Source organism: Tachyglossus aculeatus, chromosome 3 (genome assembly GCF_015852505.1).
Source record: "Tachyglossus aculeatus isolate mTacAcu1 chromosome 3, mTacAcu1.pri, whole genome shotgun sequence".
NCBI classification, from domain to species: Eukaryota; Metazoa; Chordata; class Mammalia; order Monotremata; family Tachyglossidae; genus Tachyglossus; species Tachyglossus aculeatus.
The window spans coordinates 75,777,592-75,803,005 of NC_052068.1; the positions used below are offsets into that span (position 1 = coordinate 75,777,592).

Sequence of the window (25,414 nt, forward strand, 5' to 3'; positions counted from 1 at the left end):
CCTTCTTAGACTGTGAGCCCCATCTGGGATAGGGACTGTCCAACTTCATTATCTTGAATCTACCATAGTGTAAGGCACATGGTAAATACTTAACAAATACTATAATTATCATCATTTTGTATTATTATGCTAAATTATTATTTTCATTATTATTATTATTGCCTCATTAATCTCTTAATGTTAGGGAGCTCCAAGCACTATTTTTCCCATTAGCAGCTGCTCCTGTGCCCTGGTTTCTTCCAAGATATGAATCTTGTTTGAAGGAACAGAATTAACTTGGAATTTTTTTTGACAGGGCAGCAGAAGAGAACACCAAGAACTGGTCTTTTAGACTCCAATATTCCTAAAAATAAAAATGAAGATTGCAGGGAGCAATTTAACTTTTGGGTGGGTTGTTCAGTAACACTGAACTCAAGTTGTAGAACTGTGGGGAAAGGATAAGATTCACTGATGGGGTCTGATGGTGGCCTGTTTTGTTCTCGACCTAGATATTGTAACAGAGCCAAGGTTGAAGCTTTTGACCATTTCTCTTACTCTCATTAAGTAGATGGAAACATGAAAATTTTATAAGGTCTTGCCAAAGGATGGAAGAGGAGAAAAATATATCCTTGGCCATTAGGAAAACCTATGCTCTGAACCTGCATCTTTGAAATCTGAGAGAAGCTGGAACCTTTGCATTTTCTGACATTTTAAAGAAACCAAGGAAGCAATTTCTATTCCCATTGCCCAGGGCCACTTGTGGGTGACCCCCACCTGTTTCCAATGAATACTGGTAGTCTGTCTTGAATTCTCAACTGGCCAGCTGGGCTCAGGTCTATTTTTCATTCCTGAGGAATAAGATGTGCCAAATTTTAGGATCTGAAAAATAACAAACACCTAAGAAACATAAATTAAAAGCTAAATGGCAGCATGATCTGGTGGCAAGAACTTGAGGCTATGACAAAAGATGTGGGTTCTAGTCTTAGCTCTGTTCTGGCTTGCTGTCTGACCTGTGGCAAGTTGCTTAATCTCTCTGTGCCTCAGTTGAAGTTAATATTGCGTCTGCCGATCTCATAGGGATCTTGTGAGAATCAGATTAGGTAATTGATGAGAAAGTACTTTAGGAAAAGTACTTTGAGAATGTATTATTACTGAAAACTTCTGCCGGTATATGCAATTGTGCCAGTGTCACTGGTGATTTTCAGCTACTCTACCCTGTCTGGAGACACAGCTAAGTCTTCTGGGATCTGCAGTGATCTGTAGGAAGTAGATCCTTACTCCACCCGCCCCCCCCCACCCCAACGCACACACACACCACACCCAACCCTAAACTATTAGGATCAGCTATTAGCTTTTCCCTTCTGCAGTCCTTATAAGCACATTGATCTCCTATGCTAGGTAAAACAGCCCTTCAGTCTTTCATTTAAATGCCAGCTGAATTTTACTTTATATATATATATTTTTTACTAAGCTTTTGGTCAAGACAGTGAGGGAGGTTACTCTTATTTTCCATTTGGAAAAGCTGGAGCACGTCAATTTCAAAGCAAGTAATTTGCCCAACTCGAGTGAATGCTGAGGGAGGATTAGAGAGAAGGGCTTTTTATTATTATTTTTATGCTTAATTGCTTACTGTGTTCCAGGTCCTGTTAAGTGCTGAGGTAGATACAAGCTAAGCAGGTTGGACACAGTGTCTGTCCCACATGGGGCTCTCTTAATCTCCATTTTACAGACAAAATAAGGCCCAGAGAAGCTAAGTGAATTTCCCAAGGTCATATAGCAGACAAGTAGTTGGGACTGGAACCTAGGCCCTTCTGAGTCCCAGACGTGTGTTCTATCCACTAGGTCACTCTGCTTCTCCTAGGTAACACTGGGTCAGAGCAGACTGTCACCCAGGCTCCCACAAGGAGCCTGAATCTCCTGTCTCGGCTGGGGCATGGCACATTCCTGGGCAAAGAGAGGGAGCTGTGGCCTTATAGTTGGTAGGAACACATAAAAGCAAGGATTCTTCCAAACCCCTTTGCAGGGAAAGGCCAAGGCGGAGAGGCTAGGCAGCCAGAGAGTAGGTCTGGAAGCTCCAGGATTTGCAGGAGACCCCACCTCTGCCCCAATTTTCTGGGTTGTCTGCTAGGCAGCTCTCGGATAAACCAGCTCTGCCTAGTTCCCTTTGTCTTTAGAAGGGGCTGAAGGGAAAGCTGGGCATCTGAAGATCAGCGTGGATGACTCCAGGGGCGAACGTCTCTCGGGGAAATCCGTTGGATGCAGGGCAGGCCAGTGGTGAAGCTACAGGTTCAACATTGAGCTGGGCAGAGTGAACCTTCCTCTCCAAACTGCATTCCCTGTGCCCCATGGCACCATGCTGACGTTCCAATCAGCCACCGAGGAGTCACCACACTTCTGTTTTTACAAGCGAGACAAGCAGGCCCTCTCGATGCAAAGAGCTTGTTCCTTTCTTATCAGCAGGTGCTCCCTGGTTTTCCACTGATGAGGATCCCAGCCGAGCCAGGGCCAGATGGCAAACAGACCTCCCAAGCCTCCCCTGTTGAAACTGTTGGAAATGTTTATCCTACATCAAACACCCACCGGCCAGGGAGAACTTCAGCTCAGGGACGTTGCCAAAAAAGACCTATCATATTGAAAGGCCTTGCCTTAACCCTCCGCTCTACCTTTGACAATTTCCATTTTAGCCTGTGGATTTTCTACTGAAATGTCCTTCAATAAACAATCCTCGAGGAAAAAAATTCTCTAGAATTCAATGATCGCAATAACCAGGCCCTTGGATAGACCTGCAGAGAGATGGGGCTTTGGCCCAGAGATACTCATTCTTCATATAAATGACTTGGTTTGAATCTACTTGGGTAGAAGGATCAGTAATAATTATTGTATTCATTCTCTGCTTTGCATGTGCTGAACAGCCCTTTCATTGGTCCAGGGTCAAGAGTGTGACTTGGAAAATTGGGAGACATCAATCAATCGTATTTCCTGAACACTTACGGTGTACAGCTGTGTGACTTTGGGCAAGTCACTTAACTTTTCTGTGCCTCAGTTACCTCATCTGCAAAGTGGGGATTAAGACTGTGAGCCCCACATGGGACAAACTGATTACCTTGTATCTACCCCAGCTGTTAGAACAGTGCTTGGCACATAGTAAACGTTTAACAAATACCATCATCATCATCATCATTGTACTGAGTCCTTGGGAGAATGCTATATAATAGCTTTAGTAGACATGCTCTCTACCAACAAGGAGCTTACAGTCTAAAGAGGGAGACAGACATTAAAATGAATTACAGGTATGTACATAAGTGTTCTGGGATTGAGGGCAGGGCTAATAAAGAGTGCAAATCCAAGTGCAAGGGCGATGCAGAAGGGAGAGGGAGTGGAGGAAATTAGGGTTTAGCTGGGAAAGGCCTCCAGGAGGAGATGTGATTTTAATAAGGCTTTGAAGGTAACAATTATAATGATTATGGGATTTATTAAGTGCTTACTATGTGCCAAGCACTGCTCTAATCACTGGAGTAGATACAAGATTATCATGTTGGACACAGTTCTGTCTCACCTGGGGCTCAGTCTAGGCAGGAGGGACAAGGATTTAATCCCCAAATTACAGATGAAATTCCCACTTTAATCCCCAATTTGCATATCTTTCTCTGCCGAGTTGCCTCAGCTGACCCAGGTCCTCTAAAGTCTCCTGGAGCAGAGAGCTGTCTGAGGACACAGAAATCTCTCTCTTATGAGCTGGCTCAGGGCATCAAAAATCACTCGAGACAGACAGTTGCTCTCCCTGCTGAGCTGCCTCTTGGACATGAGCTTTTAATAAGGCATTGAGGGTGGGAAGAGTAATTGTCAGAAATGAAGGGAGAAGAAGGTCCAAGCTAAAGGCAGAATGTAGGTGAGCAGTTGGTGGTGAGATAGACTAGATTAAGACACAGTGAGTAAATTGGAATTAGAGGAACATTACTGAGAATGCTGAGTTGTAGAAGGAAATCTTCCAGGTAAAATAGGATGGGACAAGGTAATTGAGTGTTTTAAAAACCAGTGGTAATGAGTTTCTGTTTGTTGTGAAGGTGGATGGGCAACTGCTGGAGGTCCTTGAGGAGTAGGGAAATGTGGACTAAATTTTTGTTCATTTTTTTTTTAGAAAAATTATCCGGTCAGCAGAATGTAGTATGGACTGGAGAGTGGTGAGTCAGGAAGCAGGGAGGTCAGTGAGAAGACAGATTTAGTTGTCAAGATGGGATAACATAAGTGCTCAGATCAATGTGATAGCAGTTTGGATTGTGAGGAAAGGGCATATTTTAGTGATGCTGTGAAGGTTGAACTGACAGGATTTGGTGACAGATTGAATACGTGGGTTGAGTGAACGAGATGACTCGAATCATGCCATGTTTACAGGCTTGTGAGACAGCACCACAGTGATAGGAAAGTCAGGGGAGGATAGGGTATGAGTTGGAAGATGAGAAGTTCTGTTTTGCATATTTTAAGTTTGAAGTATAGGCGGCATATCCGAGTAGAGATGTCCTGAAGGCAGGAGGAAACCTGAAACTGTAAAGAAGGAGAAAAATCGGGACTGGAGTGACAGACTTGGGAATCATCCTCATAGAGGTGGTAGTTGAAGCCGCGGGGAATAAATAAATTCCCCAAAGGAGATGTTTCAATTCCAGATCACGAAGTCAGGAAATGCCATCTGGGTCAGTGGTATTGGTGGTTCAGTTTTCTGACCAAAGGGCCACTGAGGGTGTTCTCAGCAGTGGGTAGGCCCAGCAGAAATCTGGAAAAATAGACTGGCTTAAGTGGGCAGCCCCCCTCTCAGGATCACATCTGGAGAGTTTCCAGTAATCTCCCAGTCTTGGTTATGGGAGGGTGAGTCAAGTAGAGACATGCCTATTCCATTCCTAGCTTGGCCAGTGGCTGGTGAGTAGAAGGCAATCTGCTACAAGTCAAAATTCACCCAATCTAGTTTGCCCCCAGCCCTTCACTAGGTGCACAGGCCAGAAAGGGATCCCAGGATTACATTGTCAAAAGATGGGCCTATATAAGTCGTCCTAAATAACCTAAAGTTAGAAGTTGGCCAGACCCTGGGATACTGGGACATTTCCCTGTGAACTGAGATACCTGATTCTTGTGAACCCCATGAGGGACAGGAAATATGTTTAATTCCCACACGTCTATTTTCTCCCAGCATTTAGTACAGTGCTATGCACACCGTAAGCACTTAACATACTATTACTACTATGTGAGACTCAGCCCTGTTGATACTTGCCCTCCTTGGGAAGAGGGCAAGGGCAGCACGGTGGTGTAATTGTCTTTCTGCTCTTTCGTTCTTCCTTGCTCCCTCTCCTCTCATTTTTGCTCCTTGCTTTTATATTTTCTCCCTCTTCTAAGTTGGATATTTATTAAGTGCCTTTTATGTACTAAGCACTAGGGTAACTACAGGATAATGAGATCAGCCGTGATCCCTAGTCCACATGAGGCTCAATGTCTAAGTATGGTTTTACTACTCTGGTGTTTTTTTGGTCTAGGCGGGAGGTGGGTATTATGCCCTTACTGTGTGTCAGGGACTGTAGTAAGTGCTGGGGTAGATAAAAGCTGAACAGATTGGACACGGTCCGTGTCCCACATGGTGCTAACAGTTTTAATCCCCATTTTCCTGATGAGGAAACTGAGGCACAGAAAAGTTAAATGACTTGCCCAAGGTCAGAGAGCAGATGAGTGGCAGAGCCAGTATTTAGAATCCAGGACTCTGACTCTAGGCCTATGCTCCTCCAAAGTATTCTTCCCTTAGAGAAGCAGCAGGGTCTAGTGGATAGAGGACGGGCCTGGGGGTAAGGAGTTCATTCATTCAGCCGTATTTATTGAGCACTTCTGTGTGTGGAGCACAGTACTAAATGCTTGAAAATGCTTGGAAAGTACAATTCAGCAACAGAGAGAATTCCTACCCAACAACGGGCTCAGATGTGTTCTAGCTCCGCCACTTATCTGCTATGTGGCTTTGGACAAGTCACTTTATTTCTCTGTGGCTGTTACCTCATTGGTAAAATGGGAATTAAGACTGCGAGCCCTACATGCAACAGGGACTGTGCCCAACTCAGTTTGCTTGTATCCACCCCAAAGCTTAGGACCTGCCACATCGTATGTGCATAATAAATACCACAACAGTTATTACTATTGTTGTTATTATTCCCTCCCCCTCTTCTGTGCCTCTGTTTCTATTTCTGTGAATTCCTAAATTTGCAGGATATGGCCATTCTCTTTTGGAAGGTTCATCCAGCCTGGCGGGTGGTAATGTGGTTATTGTTTTTCCCCCAAATTGGTCTGGAGAAATTACTCCACTGTGCGATCTGTGTGATCTGGAGCAAGTCACTTCACTTCTCTGTGCCGCAGTTACCTCATCTGTAAAATGGGGATTAAGACTGTGAGTCCCATGTGGGACATGGACTGTGTTCAACCTAATTAGCTTGTATCTACCCCAGTTCTTAGTATAGCTGGCACGTAGTAGGTGCTTAACAACAAACACTGTAAAAAAAACATCCTGGCTAGAGTCTGGGTGAGAAGAGGATGTTGTTCTTTGGTATTCATCTCTCAGCCAAAGGGGCTGTGTTTCTTCAAGGGCCTGAACGACAGCTCCCCATACCAGTGCCTCACTGGTGGCAGTCATCCCTCTGAATTTCAGGGTTGGAAAACTGAAATCCTGAGGCAGCTGTGCTTTGGGTCAGTTTCAGGAGTAAAAGCTTATCTTCCGTATGCACATGCGAATGGTCTCAACCTCCGCAGTTTGTCCAACCATGACTCAACCTGTGAACCGTAGAGAGGGAGTAGTGAGGACATTGGATAGCTGACATCTGGCAATAATCCCCAAACATCATTTAACCAGGTGATTCAACATTTTCCCCGCACCAAACCACCTACCGGGACTGTAAGCAGAATGAATTATTTGAGATCTCAGCCTCAGAATCCCCAGCATGGTGGATTGAGTGCCACGTTTAGGCAGAGAGCTGTTACGGACACTGCGGAAACTGGTAAAATAAGTAAAAGACGTGATCCCTACCCTCAAAGCTCATGTTCTCATGGAATAAGATGGGGGTATAAAGAGGAATGAAGTGGCCAGAAGCGAGTAGCAGAAGGAAGAGAGAGGAGATGGGGACATAATCAATTGGCCAACTAGGATCTTGTCTACTGACTCTATTGTACTGTCCTCTCTTAAGCATTTGGTACAGGTACTCTGCACAGAGTAAAGGTTCAATAAATACCACGGACTGAACTGAACAGCCCCTGGATAATTGAGATGGCAGTGTCTCTGAACTTGCAATCCTGCTGAGGGCAGGTGGGGCTGGCTTGAAGCAACTGCGAAGATTAGGATAATAATGATGATAATGATGATTGTGAAGGATCAACATCGTAAACTCTCCATTAAGAAAGAATGAAATAAGACAAAAGGAATAATACTTATGCTTCTAGAATCCCCCTCAGTGAGGCATGCTGACCTTCTTTGGCTTCTCTAGACTGTCTAGTGTAATGGGGGATGGAGAGGGGAGCAGGAGATGTAAGCATCACACACATGTTCTTGCTCTCTAACGCTCTCATTCTTGATCTCATTCTCTTTCATTCTCTCTCTCATTCTCACTTGCTCACTCTTTTCCTCTCTCTCACTTCCTCACTCTTGTTTTCTCTTGCTCTTTTGCTCACTCACTTGCTGTTTCACTTTCACTCGTTCTTGTGCTCTCACTCTTGCACTCTCACTAACATTATCTCCCACTCATTTTTTCTTTCACTCTTTCTTACTTTTTCTGCCCCTTTTCTCTCCCTCCCCCCTTTTCTCTCCCTCCCCCCTTTTCTCTCCCTCCCCCCTTTTCTCTCCCTCCCCCCATCCCAATTCTCCCATTCTCCCTGTGGCCTCCCTAGCTCCAGGGAACTAAGTGGATTACAGCTGGAGCCAGAGAAAGGGAACAAACAACATCTGGGTAGGAAGAGAGCCAAGAAGTGTGGCTTCTGCAGGGTCAGTCATTTCCGCTGGAGCTATCTCAAAGGTTAATCTCTAAGGGCACAGTAAGGCAGAGGGTTTGTTTCAGGGTTCTGGCTTAGAATCATGTCAGCCTGGGCTCATCTTGGCGGTGGAGTTAATGAATCACCTGCAAAAAGGCCAAACACAAAGACGTTTATCAGTTGCAGTTATTGGAGGGCAGAGAGGGACTTGGGTTCCTCATTTCTATGGGAGGGGGGCCTGCAGGTTGAAGAGAATTGTTGCCCCAGAGTGATTTATTTGACTCAGATTTTCCCTTTTGTCTGGGTTACTGCTTAGTAGTAAGTCAGGCACTTAAGAAGGTGAATTCCCACTTTTCCAGGCCCCTAAAGGATAGGAACCTGATCACCAATCAAGTGATGAGCACTGTTAGCCATTTGTAGCATTTACAGGTCTTGAGACTATAAGCTCACTGTGGGCAGGGAAAGTGCCTACCACCTCTGTTGTGGCTCAGTCATGCCTCTGCTGATGACCGCTTGCTGATGACCTCTGTCTCACATCCTGCCTCTGGCCTGGAATGTCTTCCCTCTTCATACCCAAAATACAATGACTCTTCCCCTGTTTCTAGACTGTGAGCCCGTTGTTAGGTATTGGCCATCTCTATACGTTACCAACTTGTACTTCCCCAGCGCTTAGTACAGTGCTCTGCACACAGTAAGCGCTCAATAAATACAATTGAATGAATGAATGAAGGCACATCTCCTCCAAGAGGCCTTCCCTGACTAAACCCTCATTTTCCTCTTTTTCCACTCCCTTCTGCATCACCTCTGCACGTGGATTTGCATCCTTTATTCACTCCTCCTTCAGCCCCACAGCACTTACGTACATATCCTCAATTTTCTTTTTTATATTAACGTCTGTCTCCCGCCAAGACTTTGAGCTTGTTATAGGCAAGGAACATGTCTACCAATTCTGTTGTGCCATAATTTTCCAAGTGCATAGCACAGTGCTCTGCCCACAGTAAGTGCTCAGTAACTATGATTGATACTTTCCTGAGCACTTAGTACAGTGCCCTGTACAAAATTTGCCCTCAATAAATACCACTGATGATGATGGAACAAGCAATACAAGCAGAAGACATGGACCTCACAGTTAATTGGAGGAACTTAAGTAGACAAAGAGAGTGTATATATATATATGTGTATATATATTGGAAACCAGAGGGAAAATATGAATAGAGTTGTTAACAGCAAGAGTAAACAAAAAATGGATAAAAATAATTGGCTACCAATTTTCCTTTCCTTAAGTTGAAAAAAAAAATCTTTGAGGCGCCATTGGGAAGCAGCACAGACTAGTCTTACTGTGACCTGCTAAATCCCACCAATTCTTTCTCCAAACATTTCCTGGATTCATCTAGTTCCTCCCCTTCCTTTCCACCCAAACAGCCGCCACCCTAAACCAAGGATTGGTGCTACCACAGCTTGGCTGATGTTAACCTCCTCATTGGTTTCCCTGTCTCCAGCCTCTCCCTCTTCCAATCCATCCATTCATTTATTCATTCATTCAATTGTACTTATTTAGCACTTAATGTGTGCAGAGCACTGTACCAAGAGCTTGGGAAGTACAAGTTGGCAACACATAGAGACAGTCTTTACCCAACAGCGGGCTCACAGTCTAGAAGGGGGAGACAGACAACAAAACAAAACATGTGGAGAGGTGTCAAGTCATCAGAACAAATATAATTAAAGCTAAATTCACATCATTAACAAAATAAATAGAATAGTAAATATGGACAAGTAAAATAGAGTAATAAATCTGTACAAACATATATATGTGTATATATATATATATATATATATATGTGTATATATATATATATATATATATATATACACACACAGGTGCTGTGGGGAGGAGAAGGATGTAGGGCCGGGGGGAGGAGGAAAGGAAAAAGGGGGCTCAGTCTGGGAAGGCCTTTTGGAGGAGGTGAGCTCTCGGTAGGGCTTTGAAAGGAGGAAGAGAGCTAGCTTGGCGGATGTGCAGAGGGAGGGCATTCCAGGCCAGGGGAGGATGTGGGCTGGGGGTCAATGGCGGGACAGGTGAGAACGAGGTACAGTGAGGAGGTTAGCGGCAGAGGAGAGGAGAATGTGGGCTGGGCTGTAGAAGGAGAGAAGGGAGGTGAGGTAGGAGGGGGTGAGGTGATGGACAGCCTTGCCCAGGTTGTCCTCCTGAAACCTAATCCAGCACATATCTTTCCACTCCTCAGTGGTACCCCATGTCCCCCACATCAAGAAGCTCTTGACCAGTGATTTCAAGGTTCCATCAGTTTTCTGTTACATATTTGCTCCCTTTACCTGTTTCTCCCCAGCTATAACTCTTCATTCCTCCCAAACTCACCTTCTAACTATACGCCTTGTTACTTTCCCACCTTCGACCCCTTGTTCCTGCTTTTTCCCCAGTATGAAACTCCCTCCTCTTCAGAATCTGGCTGACCTTAGCCCTCCCTATCTTCAAAGCCCTCTTAAAATTCCCCAGGAATCCTTCTCCAGTTAATCCTCAATTAATCCCAAATCTAATGAACCACCTCTAGCATGACTTATGACTTATGCATACTCAATTGTGCAGTTCATTTATTCTGATAATTAATCCTGTCTTTTTATGGTATTGAAGCACTTGCTATGTGTTAAACATCTTTTTAAGCATTGGGGTGGATAAAGTCAATCAGATTGGACACCATTCCTGTCCCAAATGGTGCTCACAGTGTAAGTAGGAGAGAGTAGGGTTGAATCCCTATTTTGCAGCTGAGGAAACTGAGGCACAGAAAAGTTACGTGACTTGCCCAAGGTCACACAGCAAGCAAATGGCAGAACTGGGATGAGAACCCAGGTCCTCTGACTTCCAAGCCTGTGATCTTTCCACTAGGCCACACTACTTTCTACCGCATATCTTGTCCTTGTTCTTTCTGCAGCTCCCATGATTGTAAATATGCTGTGTGTCTACCTCTCCCAACAAATTTAAAATCACTTCATGAGCAGGGAATGGTTTGGGTCTTTTTTTTCTTGTTTTGTATTTTGATAAGTGCTTAGTATACTATGTTGTGATCAATAAATGTCATTACTGTCCTTCCCTGCCCTTTCCTTCCCTTCCCCTCCCTTCTCAATCCCCCATCTGATTTCCCCCTCTTCACTACTCCTTTTCTACCTCCACCTCCTTTTTTGCCTCCTACTCCTTCCCACCCCACTGTGGTAGGTGGGGAGGGGCAGAAACGGGCAATTGGTCACTCTCTGTACAGACAGTTATTTTACTTTCCCACAGCTGCTGGCAGAATTTCCAAGGACCTCCCAAGTAGGCTAAGTAGTCCCTGATAATTGAGCAGGAGTTGTGACTGGTCTGCTCTGGGAGCTCCTCTGGGAGCTCACCTCTGGAGTGTCTCTGTCTCCTCTCTGATTCCTCCCCAAATCCTCTCCCTGACCTAAGCTCCTCAAAGCTCCCCAAGATATGTATGTTGCCAGCTTGTACTTCCCAAGCACTTAGTACAGTGCTCTGCACACAGTAAGCGATCAATAAATATGATTGAATGAATGAATGAATGTACCAATTTTGTTCTTTCCCTGCTGTTGACTCTTTCTTTTCAAATTCAGACACTCCCTCACCCCCAGCAAGAACCCTGAGTGCTATTCCTTGTAAGGACTTTGGCAGTTGGGCAGGGACAAGAAAGCCTCAAATAAAGCAATGAATCAGTTAGTTGCAGTTATTCAGTGTCTAGTGTATGCTGAGCATGTAATAATAATGATGGCGTTTGTTAAGTGCTTACTATGTGCAAAGCACTGTTCTAAGTGCTGGGGAGGATACAAGGTGATTAGCTTGTCCCACGTGGGGCTCACAGTCTTAATCCCCATTTTACAGATGAGGGAACTGAGGCACAGAGAAGTTAAGTGACTTGCTAAAAGTCACACAGCTGACAGTTGGCAGTGCTGGGATTTGAATCCATGACCCCTGCCTCTCAAGCCCATGCTTTTTCCACTGAGCCACACTGCTTCTCTGCACCAAGTGTTTGAGAGAATATGATAGAAGTAAGAGATGGAAGAGAAGCAGTGTTGCCTAGTAGATAGATCATGGAATTGGAAGTCAGAAGGACTTGGGTTCTAATCCTGACTCTATCACTTGTCTGCGGTATGACCTCAGGAAAGTTATTCCACATCTCTGTGCCTTGGGTACCTCATCTTTAAAATGGGGATTAGGGTGAGGATTTGGGGAGCAATAGGGAGGCAGTGCCCCATATGGTATATGGACTTTGTCCAACCTTGTATCTACTCCAGCACTTGGCAGAGTGGCTGGCACACAGTGAACACTTAACATATATTGTAACCAAAAAAAAAAAAGGAGTAGTGTGGCCTAGTAAAAAAGGCACGGGCATAGGAGCCAGATAACTTGAGTTCTATTCTTGGCTCCACCACCTATGAATCGAGTTACCTTGGATAAATCACTGAACTTCTGTGTTCCTCAGTTTCCTCACTTTTAAATGGGAATTCAATACCTTTCTCCCTCCAATTTAGACTGAAAGATCATGAAATCCAGTACTGCGTCTGACCTGATTATCTTGTATTTACCCTAGAATTTAGTATAGTAATAATAATAATGATGGCATTTGTTAAGCGCTTACCATGTGTGAAGCTCTTTTCTAAGCGCTGGGGGGGATACAAGGTGATCAGGTTGTCCCACATGGGGCTCACAGTCTTAATCCCTATTTTACAGATGGGGTAACTGAGGTCCAGAAAAATGAAGTGACTTGCCCAAAGTCACACAGCTGACAAGTGGCGGAGCTGGGATTAGAACCCATGACCTTTGGCTCCCAAGCCCGTGCTCTTTCCAATGAGCCACACTGCTAGTACTGGGCACATAGTAAGTACTTAGCAAGCACCACAGTTATTATTATTATTATTATTATTATTATCCCTGCCCTCAAGGAGATTGTAATCAAATGAGGGAGATGACCACAAATTATTTATAGTTCTATTTTTCTTTATTATTTATTCAAGGTGTTTAAGCACTTACTATGTATCAAGCATTGTTCTAAGCATTAAGATAGATTCAAGTTAATCAAGTTGGACATAGTTTTTGCCCCACATGAAGCTCAAAGTTTAAGTAGGAGGGATATCGTGTTGAAATCTAATTTTACAGTATAAGAAATTGAAGCAGAGCTGTTGAATGATTTGCCCATGGTCACCAGTAAAAAAAAACTTGCAGACTGGGATTCAAACACAGGTCCTCTGAGTCCCAGGCTCACGGCTCTATTCAATAGGCCATACTGCTTCAGTATAATTTGGTTTGGCTGCTACAATCACCCCAAACAAATAATATTTTTAACAGTGGCAGCCTTGATTGTAATAACATTTGGGACAGTGTGGGCTTATGGAAAGGTGTGGGAATCAGGGGCCTTGGGTTCCAATTCCCAGATCTTTGGGGTCTTTCTAGGCTTCCAATTCCTCATCTACCTCTTCCCTGATTTACAGCAAAGTTGTGAGGATAAAGTGAGATAGTGTGGGAATGCTCTGGAAAACAAATGCACTACCAAGAGGCTGTAAGTATTTACTAAAATTAAAATATTGAAGTTATTGTTAGTTAAATTTCATCTTCAAATGCCATCATCATTTCCTACCCATAACAACCCCATGGACACCCCCCCTTCAGAATGTACCATCTTCTGTCATAAGGTATGTGTATCCATAGAGTTTTCATTTCATCATATGCCATTTAAGTGAAGCTAGAAGTCCTCATGTAGTGATTATAACCTCCTCGAGGGCAGGGATCATGCGTACTTACCCTACTGTGATGGCCCAAATGTTTAGTACAGTACTCTGCACACAGTAGGTGCTCAATAAATGCCATTGACTGATGGAAAGACACATTATCACTTTGAGCAGGCAGTATGGCATTTGAAATTTGTTCTTTGAATAGTATAGTATTTGAAGACTAGTACCTATGTTTATGGTGAATTGTCAGAGCCTAAAATACTGTGCTATAAACTAACACAGAAGAATTTTTCTAGAAAGTAAACCAAGAGAAATATTTAATAGTAGAGCGGGAGCCAAAGAAGAAAGTCTGGGAAAGCACATATTCACGAAACCCAGGGGGCTAGGCTAATGAAAATGAATAGCTGAAACTCTGAAAGTTTACTCTGAAAGTGGAGTAGAGGCTTTAGCAATCAGTAGGAGGTCACCTTGAATGTAAACTTTGGTGTTCCTGACATTCAATCAGTGAGATACACTGAGTGCTTACTGTGTGCACAGCACTGTGCTAAATGCTTGGGAGAGTCCAGTAGACACTTGCCCTGCTCACAAGGAGGTAACAGTCTAGTCTTTGGGTGTACAGTTGGTTCTGCCAGAAGATATGTTTTCACTACACCTTCTGCATGGAATGAGATGGCAGCGATTAGGGAATGTCTTTTAGATAATATTCTCCTGTCTGGATAGAACATGATGTAGGGTCAGGAGCGACAGCTGTGAGGATGCACACGGCATTGGATGTTAGAGAAGCAGTGTGGCTTAGTGGAAAGAGTATGGGTTTGGGAGTCAGAGGTTATGGGTTCTTATCCTGCTTCCACCACTTGTCAGCTGTGTGACTTTGGGCAAGTCACTTAACTTCTCTGTGCCTCAGTTACCTCATCTGTAAGATGGGGATTGACTGTGAGCCCCATAAGGGACAACCTGATTACCTTGTAACTACCCCAGCACTTAGAACAGTGCTTGGTACATAGTAAGTGCTTCACAAATGCCATTATGTTATTATTTAATAATAAATTGAGGTATTTTTGAAGTTCTTACTCTATGCTAAATGTGTACTAAGTGCTTGGGCACATGGTTGAAGTAGGTGGATATGAGTAGAGCACTAAACAACAAGGTATCTTCACCATGTTATGGAAATGATTGTCCTTTGAGAAAAGGGATGTGATGAAGTTGGGTTGGTTGGGGGAGCCTCCCTTCTTTCACCTGACATCAGGTGATGAGGGACCCCTGAGCTGCAGGGGCAAGGTGGGCAGAAACTAAGATGCACGTGGTCAGAATCCCAACAAATCTGTGGGCTCTAGGATCTTTTCTTTTCTTTTTAATTTTAAATGGTATTTGTTAAGCACTTCCAATATGCCAGGCACTGAACTAAGCACTGATTATAAAAGATAATCAGGTTAGACACAGTCCATGTCCCACATGGGGCTCACAGTCTTAATCCCCCTTTTACAGAAGAGTTTAACTGGGGCCCAGAGAAGTGAAGTGACTTGCCCAAGATCACACACAGGCAAGTGGCAGAGCCAGGATTAGAACCCAGGTCCTTCTGATTCCCAGGCCCGTGCTCTAGCCACTAGGCCATGCTGTTGCCAGAATCAGTGTCTCTCCTGACACTCTCAACAAAGACTGTTTCCTGGAACTTTGACAAGCCCAAAGGCCACTCCTTCCCAGTACTGCTTGAGCAACTTTTTAATGCTCTTAACTTGAACAGGTTCATTTTTTGTTTTCTCTTATTATTTGCTCATTATTATCTGATTCAATGTTGCTTATAATTCAATCTTTTTGTTTTATGCATATTCTACCCCCACTTTGCTGGGATAGATTTGATTTTTCTTGTATAGATTCTAACAGAGTTTTAAAAATGGTATTTATTAAGTGCCTACTATATAATAATAATGGCATTTATTAAGCACTTACTATGTGAAAAGCACTGTCCTAAGCGCTGGGGAGGTTACAAGGTGATCAGGTTGTCCCACAGGGGGCTCACAGTCTTTCTATTTTCATTTTCCATTTCCATTTCATTTCCATTTTCCAGATGAGGTAACTGAGGCCCAGAGAAGTGAAGTGACTTGCCCAAAGTCACACAGCTGTCAAGTGTCAGATTGGGGATTTGAACCCGTGACCTCTGACTCCAAAGCCCTTGCTCTTTCCACTGAGCCACACTGCTTCTCTGCCAAGCGATGGGGTAGATACAAGATAATCAGGTTGGACACGGTCCCTGTCCCACATGGGGCTCTCAGTCTAAAGGTGAGGGAGGAGGATTTAATCCCCATTTTACGGATGAGAAGACTGAGGCACAGAGAAGTTGAGTGGTTTGGCTAAGGTCACACAGCTGAAGTGGCAGAGCAGGGGTTAGAACCGAGGTCCTCTACCAGGCCCACATTGTTTCCACTAAGCCGTGCTGCTTCCCTTAGCGTAGTGCTTGACAGAGTAAGCACTTAAAAAATGCCATAAATAATGATAATGATAAACTTCCTTTGACTCCATAGTTTTCAGTAAATAAATTATCCCCTTTCAGAGGGAACAAGAGTAGTCTTTGAGGAACAGCATTGCCTAGTGGAAAGAGCATGTTTCGGGAAGTCAGAGGACCTGGGTTCTGAACCCAGCTCTGCCCATTGATTGCTGTGTGACCTTGGACAAGTCACTTAATCTCTCGGTGGCTCAGCTACCTAATCTGTAAAGTGGGGATATAATAATAATAAGTAATTATTATGGTATTTCTGAAGCACGTACTTTGTGCCAAGTACTTCCTCCACCCTCCATTAGAATGGGAGCCACATGTAAGACAGAAACTGTGTACTACCTGATAAACTTGTATCTTTCCTGGAACTTAGAATAGTGCTTGAAATATAGTATGTGTTTAACAAATACCATAAGATGGCAAATAAAAGAATTCTGGAATGAAATCAGCCTTAGGGATGAGAAATGCCATCTCTTACCCCTTTCTTTAAGCCATCAAGTCCCTGGTGTTGCTAAATGCAGATCAGAGAATTGATTCTGATTATCTGTCTCCATGATGGAGAAAAAATGCTGAATGTTTGCAGGTGTGGATACATGACCCAATACGGGATCCCTCTGTGGGAATATGATCAGAGCAGTTGGCTCTGGGAGTGGAAATTTCTCCTAGAGGAGAGAAAATACATTTCATGGCCTTCGTTGCCAGGATTTCGTAGCAGAATGGAATTTTTTTTTTAAGTTTTAGTTACATAAGCAGGAAAACCACTTTATAACACCCAGTCCTCTGTAGACTGATATTCCTCTGAACAGAAACTTTTCTGTTTTCTACTCTTCTGCATACCCTGTCTTTCCTTGAACTCCTGGAACCTTCCTTTCCTGGAACTCTCTCTCCCTTCATAGCCTACTGACCTACATATCTTCAGAGTCTGAGATCACATCTCCCCAGCAATCCCTGCTCTTCCCACCTTGTACCCCTCATATGCCTCCATAGCGCTTTTGTACATATGTTGGACTATGTGAAAAATTTTTCTGCTAAGGTCTGAAGGAACAAAGGGAGGATCAGTCCCCAGGGGTCCTTCTTTGATTCTATTTCATCAATTGAAAGGATTGCTTAGTACGATGTTGGTGGGCCATAAAGATAGCATCGTAACATTTCTCCCCATACAAGCCTGGGAGTCAAAGGACTTGGGTTCTGATTCCGGCTCCACCACTTGTCTGCTGTGTGACCTCGGGAAAGTCACTTCACTTCTCTGTGCCTCAGTTACCTTACCTGTAAAATGGAGATTATTAATAATAATAATAATAATAATGGCATTTATTAAGCGCTTACTATGTGCAAAGCACTGTTCTAAGCGCTGGGGAGGTTACAAGGCGATCAGGTCATCCCATGGGGGCTCACAGTCTTAATCCCCATTTTACAGATGAGGCAACTGAGGCACAGAGAAGTGAAGTGACTTGCCCAACGTCATGCAGCTGACAAGTGGCAGAGCCAGGATTTGAACCCATGACCTCTGACTCCAAAGCCCGGGCTCTTTCCACTGAGCCATGCTGATTAAGCCTGTGAGCCCCATGTGGGACAGGGACTGTGTCCAACCTGATTAGCTTGTATCTACCCCAGTGCTTAGTATAGTGCCAGGGACATAGTAAGCACTTAACAAATACCATAAAAAACAAAATAAAAAAAAAACCTCTTATATTGTACTCTTCCAAATGCTTGGTAAACTGCTCTGTAAACATAAGCCCTTAATAAACATGATTGATTGAGTACTGCTTCAAGGAAATCTTGAGGACGGGTTAGTGTCTTCGTAGGTAGAAGCAGCATGGCCACAGGCAAGGGAGTCAGAAAGACCTAGGTTCTAATCTGGACTCTTCCACTTGTCTGCTGTGTGACCTTGGGCAAGTCACTTTACTTTTCTGTACCTCAGTTACCTCATCTGTAAAATGGGGATTAAGACTGTGAGGCCCAGGTGGGACAGGGAGTGTGTCCAACATGATTAGCCTGTATCTGCCCCAGATCTTAGAACAGTGCTTGACACATAGTAAGCCCTTAACAAATACCATCATCATTATCATCCAAATTCTATGGAAATCTTCCAAGCGCATAGTAGGAGTTCAACAAATGCTATTGGTGATGATGAGTTAATGAATAGCTTCCTAACAGATGCAAATTTTTCACTGATAGGTTTTTTAAAAATTATATTTGTCAAGCATTTACTATGTTTTAGGCACTAGTCAAGCAGAGTGGCTCAATGGAAAGAACCCAGGCTTGGGAGTCAGAAGTTGCGGGTTCTAATCCTGGCTCTGTCACTGATCAGCTGTGTGACTTTGGGCAAGTCACTTAACTTCTCTGTGCCTGTTACCCCATCTGTAAAATGGGGATTAAGACTGTGAGCCCCACGTGGGACAACCTGATCACCTAATACCCCCCCAGTGCTTAGAACAGTGCTTCGCACATAGTAAGCACTTAACAAATACCATCATTATTATTAGTAGTATTTGGTACAGTCCCTATCCCACATGGGGCTCTCAGTCTTAATCTCCATTTTACAGATGAGGTAACTGAGGCACAGGGAAGTTAAGTGATTTGCCTAAAGTCACACAGAAGGCAAGTGGTGGAGCCGGAATTACTACCCAGGCCCATGCTCTACCCACTTGGCCAGGCTGCTTCTCTTGGTTTGTCCATTACTCAAAGTGGTAATGAGCAGAAGGGGTGGATGCCATTGATTTAATGTCAAGATTAAGGGTTAGAAACCTTAGAGCCAAAACCATTGAAACTGTTTAGTAGTTGGTCCACAAATAGTCATACCATGTATGTCCTCTGCCATGTGACATCATGCCTGATGACCATGATGGCATTACTCTACCACATGACTGCTTCAGAGCTACATTTGCAGCTGCCAGTATGATTAGAAATGGAAGGGGGAAGATATAATAACTGTGGTATTTTTTAAGCAGGTATGTACCAAGTTCTGGAGTCGATACAACCGTTCAGTCATATTTACTGTGCACTTACTGTATGCAGAACACTGTACTAAGTGTTGGGGAGAATACAATACAACAATAAACAGACGCATTCCTGAAGCAGCGTGGCTCAGTGGCAAGAGCCCCGGTTTGGGAGTCCGAGGCCATGGGTTCTAATCCTGGCTCCGCCATTTGTCAGCTGTGTGACTTTGGGCAAGTCACTTAGCTTCTCTGTGTCTGTTACCTCAACTGTAAAATGGGGATTAAGACTGTGAGCCCCACGTGGGACAACCTGATTACCTTGTTTCCCTCCCAGTGCTTTGCACATAGTAAGAGCTTAACAAATGCCATTATTATTATTATTAACAAGCTTACAGTCTTAGATAATGAGGTCAGACATGGCCCCTGTCGCATATGGGCTTCACATAGGGAGAACAGGTATTGAGTCCCCATTTTCCATATAGGGAAACTGAGATTCAGATAAAGTTACTTGCCCAGTGTCCCTAAGCAGGCAATGACAGAACCAGATCAAGAACTGAGGTGCTCTTACTCCCCAGCCCATGTTATTTCTACTGGGCCACACAAAGGTGAAGTAGGGAAGAAGAGGATGATGGAAGGGGAAGAGGAGGGAAATAGGCAAGGAAAGATGAGGAACTGTTGGGAAGACAGGGGTCCAACCCTGTCCCTATTCCTGCCTGCGGCTTGCTGGAGCCAGGACAGAAGAAAAAATGTGGGGGCCAGTCTTGGATAAGGGGCTGGGGGCAAGTTTATCATGAGATCCAATAGAAGGAAAACTCTTTGCCCACATTAATACCAGCAGAAGAATTGAAGGGATGGGGGGAAGGTGGTGAAAATTGGTAAAGTGGGGGCCTCCTTTATGCAAAGCACTATACTTGGTGTTCGGCAGAGTGCAAACAATCACTTATTAAAGCCTGTCACTTCTTCCTAATCATTTTAGCAAAAGAGCACCAAATACAGTCATGAACGTTGCTAATGAAATGATTAACTAAAAGGTCAACCATTTACAAGTAGTCATCACACACTGATTTTGATTAGACATGCCCTTTGGCACATCTTTAATCTACAAACATAGTTGTAAAATTGTTCTAATCTTGAAAAAATATGGGCTTGGAAGGATCTCACTGATTTAGAGGGAAGAAAGGGCAGGTCATTTGGAGAGAAACATTTCTTCTGAAATTCCACTGAAACTTTGTAAACTTGAAAATTCCTTCTCTGGTCTTTCAAAGAAATGGTTGGCCCCTATTTCTGGGAAACAACAACAGAGGAATTCTGTTAAATGTCTTAACATTTAAGAAAATTGGAAAAATGCATCTCTGACTTGATTTCTCGTGTAGAATGAGAAAAAGATATGGGAAGGAATTAATTTGCTTTACACATCTAAACTTCATTGGGTACCAATGCACTCTGAATATTAAAGATGCTATGTAAGCATCGTGATAAGGTGCTGATACTTTAAATCAGTGTTTTCAAATGTCAGGGCTGAAAGGTGTGGGAACCAAGTTGTTTTGTGGGTGGTGGTTCATTTTGTCTTTTAAGAGCTTGCTATTCTCAGCAGAGTGAGTAAATAGCATTCACTGAAGTGATTAACTAGATACTAATCCATACAATAAACTCTGATGGACAGCATATACCATATAGCAGTTTGGTCCATTTAGAAAGAGTGATTTTTTTTCTCCTCTGTTGCATTTTCAATCATAAAGGAACCTCTAAGAAAGGGTTGAAAAGAGATGCTGTGGCATTTGCTTGGCTTGTGAAATATGCAGCACTCTAGAGTAGCAGTCCCTGATGGACTCAATCCATTCTTCCCAGAATGCTGATATGTTTGTGGCCCATATTCATTTTGACTGGACTATAAACTCTAGAGCATGCTTGCCTGGACTATACCATGTCTACTAACTCCGGTTTTTTGGGTTTTGTTTTTTTTTGCTGCTGCTGTTAGTTTGTTTTTATGTTTTTTGCTAATGATATTTGCTGAGTGGTTACTATCTGCCAGGCCCTGAACTAAGTGCTGGGGTAAGTATGAGCTAAGCTAATCAGGTTGAACATAGTTAATGTCCTACATGGGGCTCATAGTCTTAATCCTCATTTTATTCTGTTTGTTCTGACGACTTGACACTTGTCCACACGTTTTGTTTTGTGGTCTGTCTCCCCCTTCTAGACTGTGAGCCCGTTGTTCGGTAGGGACCTTCTCTATCTGTTGCCAACTTGTATTTCCCAAGCGCTTAGTCCAGTGCTCTGCACACAGTAAGCGCTTAATAAATATGATTGAATGAATGAGTGAATGAATTTTACAGATGAGATCATTGAGGCACAGAGAAGTTAAGTGTTTTGTCCAAGGTCACACAGCAGACAAGTGGTAGAGCTCGGATTAGGAGCCAGGTCCTCTGACTCTCAGGCCCTTGTTTTATCCACTTGGCCATGCTGCTTCCCAATTCTATTGTAATAATAATAATAATGATGGTATTTGTTAAGCGCCTACTATGTGCAAAGCACTGTTCTAAGCGCTGGGGGATACAAGGTGATCAGGTTGTCCCACGTGGGGCTCACAGTCTTAATCCCCATTTTACAGATGAGAGAACTGAGGCACAAAGAAGTGAAGTGACTTGCCCAAAGTCACACAGCTGACAGAGCTGAGATTTGAACCCATGACCTCTGACTCCAAAGCCCGTGCTCTTGCCACTGAGCCACGCTGCTTCCAAGTGATTAGTACAGTCGTCTGCACTCAGTAAGCACTCAATAAATACCATTGATTGACTGAGAAGGTGACTGGGGTAGGTTTTTAATGATTCCCAGATTACTTTTAATAATAATTATAGTAATAATAATAATGATACTTCTTACGCACATACTATGTGCCAGACCCGGTTCTAAGCACGGGGGTGGATACAAGCAAATTGGGTTGGACACAGTCCCTGTCCCACATAGGGCTCACAGTATCAATCCCTGTTTTATAGATGAGGTAACTGAGGCCCAGAGAAGTGAAGTGATTTGCCCAAGGTCACACAGCGGACAAGTGTCAGAGCTGTTGTTAGAATCCAGGTCCTTCTGATGCTCTACCTACTAAGCACACTGCTTCTTTTAAAATAACAACTCTGCAGTAATGTAAGGCAGGACATCACTTTCCCCCACCAAGCTTAAATAAAAGAAGGGAAGTTGCTTTGATCCTTGGCCATGGCTGTTTGCAGAGATTCCAGAAAGAGTCTCCACGGCCCATAGGAAAACTGCTCAACCAGGAGTCAGTTGTAAAGAACTTCAATTAGAGCATCTCAGCAGGAAGACGTCATCAAATTGCTGGGAAATAACTTGAACTGTCCTTTTTGGCTCCTGGAAACAGTCACCTGCACTGGTATTCATATTTGAATGCTGCATGCTCTCTGTGGTGTGCAGAGTCCCTGCTTCTGCTTCTTTCATTGTCTACTTTTACTTAAGATGATAGATCTTCCCCTTTTCTACTATAAGCAGCACTATTTTGGTCATATATCTTCCAAGAGGCCTTCCCCGATTTAAGCCCCTTTTCCCCCATGCTCCCTCTCCCTTCTGCATCCTTTGTGGACTTCCATCAGTGATCTTTGGGCATTTGATATTCACCCCCTCTCAACTCCACCACGCTTATGTACACACCTTTAAATTATGTTATAAATTATTTATATAAATGTCTGTCTCACCCACTAGATGTAAGCTCGGCTGTGGGCAGGGAACCTGTCTGCTGACTCTGCATTGCACTATCCCAAGTGCTTTGCATGGTGTTCTGCACATAGCGCTCGATAAATACCATTGCTAATGAAAATACCTCTGATAGTATGATCTACCCCTTCTTCCTCCTTCCACAGGTCATAGAATCCTAGCAGTCTGCAACTGGGCAGGGCCTTAAGAGGCCATCTATTCCATCCTTCCACCATAAAAAAATCTCCTCAGACAGTTGAAACTCTGTTTTTCAAGGTATTCAGGGAAAGAGATGATGCCTCAGTCTCAAGTACTTGTGGGGTATAGATCCAAGAGTATTGACTATGCAGAATGGAGGGGAAATAGGAGCTTAAGGAAGGCTTCCTAGATTTGATTTTAATAATAATAATGATATTTAAGTGCTCACTATGTGCCAAGGTCTGTTCTAAGCACTGGCGGGGGGGATACAAGGTAATCAGGTTGTCCCATGGGGGGCTCACAGTCTTAATCCCCATTTTACAGATGAGGGGACTGAGGCATAGAGAAGTGAAGTTACTTACCCAAAGTCACACAGCAGACAAATGGCAGAGCTGGGATTAGAACCCACGACCTCTGATTCCTAAGCTCGGGCTCTTTCCATTGAGCCACGCTGCTTCTCATATTTTAAAAGGGCTTTGAATGTGGGGAGAGTGGTCGTCTGTCAGATGTAAAGGCGGAGGGAGTTCCAGGTAGGGGAGGGGGGAAATGCGGATGAAATATTGGTGGTGAGATAGATGAGATTGAGGTACAGTGAGTAGGTTGGCATTAGAAGAGCAAAGTGTTGGGGTTGGATTGTAGAGAGAAATCAACAAGGTAAGGAAGGAGGGGGGCAAGGTGATAGTGCTTGAAAGCATTGAGCATTTCTTTCAGAAAAAATGAGTATATATTCATGTCAGGTGCTCTGACATATCAAGGAAGATTATATGCCATTCAATAACTATGAACCATTATGAACCATTAATCATTATTAGAGAAACAGCATGGCTCCATGGAAAGAGCACAGGCTTTGGAGTCAGAGGTCATGGGTCCAAATCCCGGCTGTGCCAATTGTCAGCTGTGTGACTTTGGGCAAGTCACTTAACTTCTCTGGGCCTCAGTTACCTCATCTGGAAAATGGGGATGAAGGCTGTGAGCCCCCCGTGGGGCAACCTGATCATCTTATAACCTCCCCGGCACTTAGAACAGTGCTTTGCACATAGTAAGCACTTAATAAATGCCATTATTATTATTTTTTTTAACCACAGCTCTTTCAAGCAAAGTCACACAAGAAAATCCTAGTCTTTTTGGAAGAAAATGTTTTCCTTTCTAATATCATAGTAACTGTGGTAAGTGCTTGCTATGCATCAAGCACTGTACTAAGTTCTGGGGTAGATAAAAGATAATTTGATCACTGTTTATGTCCCACATGGGATCCACAGTCTGATGGAGAGAGAACTGGTATTGAGTTCCTATTCCTCAGAAAAGGAAACTGAGACACTGAGCAGTTGTGACTTGCTCAAGGTCACAAGGCAGGAAAATAGCAGAGCCGGGTTTGGAAACCAGGTCCTCTGTCTCCCAGGCCTGTGCTTTTTCCACTAGGGCATACTGCAATTTCTTTTGCAAATATTGGCAGAGAATTCTTCTCCGATCATTTCAAAAATTATCCTATGCTTGATTAGTTTCCAGAGGATTCTTGTTAGTCATTTAGTTGCTCTTCGCAGAATCACTTCTCCTCCCTCCTTTCCTGAGTCCTGCCCTATTGCCAGAGCAAAGTGCTAAATTCCCATAATATTCATATAGCAAAATGTTGTTCTTCTATTGGTCTAAGTTCGCTTAAATTGTGAGTCCTGTGTGGGCTGGAAGGACTGGGTCTGATTGAATTATCCTGCATTGATCCTAGAGCTTAGCAATGTTTGGTTTCATACATAATGATTAACAGTTACCATTCATGCATTCAATCGTATTTATTGAGCACTTACTGTGTGCAGAGCACTGTACTAAGTGCTTGGGAAGTACAAGTTGGCAACATATAGAGATGGTCCCTACCGAACAGTGGGCTCACAGTCTAGAAGGGGGAGATAGAGAACAAAACATATTAACATAATGAAATAAATGGAATAAATATGTACAAATAAAATAGAGTAATAAATACATACAAACATATATACATATATACAGGTGTTGTGGGGAGGGGAAGGAGGTAAGGGGGGGGATGGGGAGGAGGAGGGGGGAGAGGAAGGAGGGGGCTCAGGCTGGGAAGGCCTCCTGGAGGAGGTGAGCTCTCAGTAGGACTTTGAAGGGAGGAAGAGAGCTAGCTTGGCAGATGTGTGGAGGGAGGGCATTCCAGGCCGGGGGAGGACGTGGGCCAGGGGTCGACGGCGGGACAGGCGAGAACGAGGCACAGTGAGGAGATTAGCAGCAGAGGAACGGATGGTGCGGGCTGGGCTGGAGAAGGAGAGAAAGGGATGTGAGGTAGGAGGGGGCGAGGTGATGGAGAGCCTTGAAGCTGAGGGTGAGGAGTTTTTGCCTGATTTGCCTCATTTGCCTAATTACCACAATTAATGAGACTTTGCCC

General features: G+C 43.8%; 1 protein-coding gene and 1 non-coding gene across 3 annotated transcripts in view; both read left to right on the top strand.

Annotated features, from left to right (window-relative positions):
• The window catches only part of ADAMTS12 (ADAM metallopeptidase with thrombospondin type 1 motif 12), a 345,960-nt gene that overhangs the window by 135,616 nt on the left and 184,930 nt on the right, over positions 1-25,414 (top strand). The window lies entirely within an intron of this gene.
• Positions 4,780-4,917, top strand: LOC119926250. Its single transcript, XR_005450139.1, has one exon. It is a non-coding gene; the product is annotated as a small nucleolar RNA SNORA7 (small nucleolar RNA).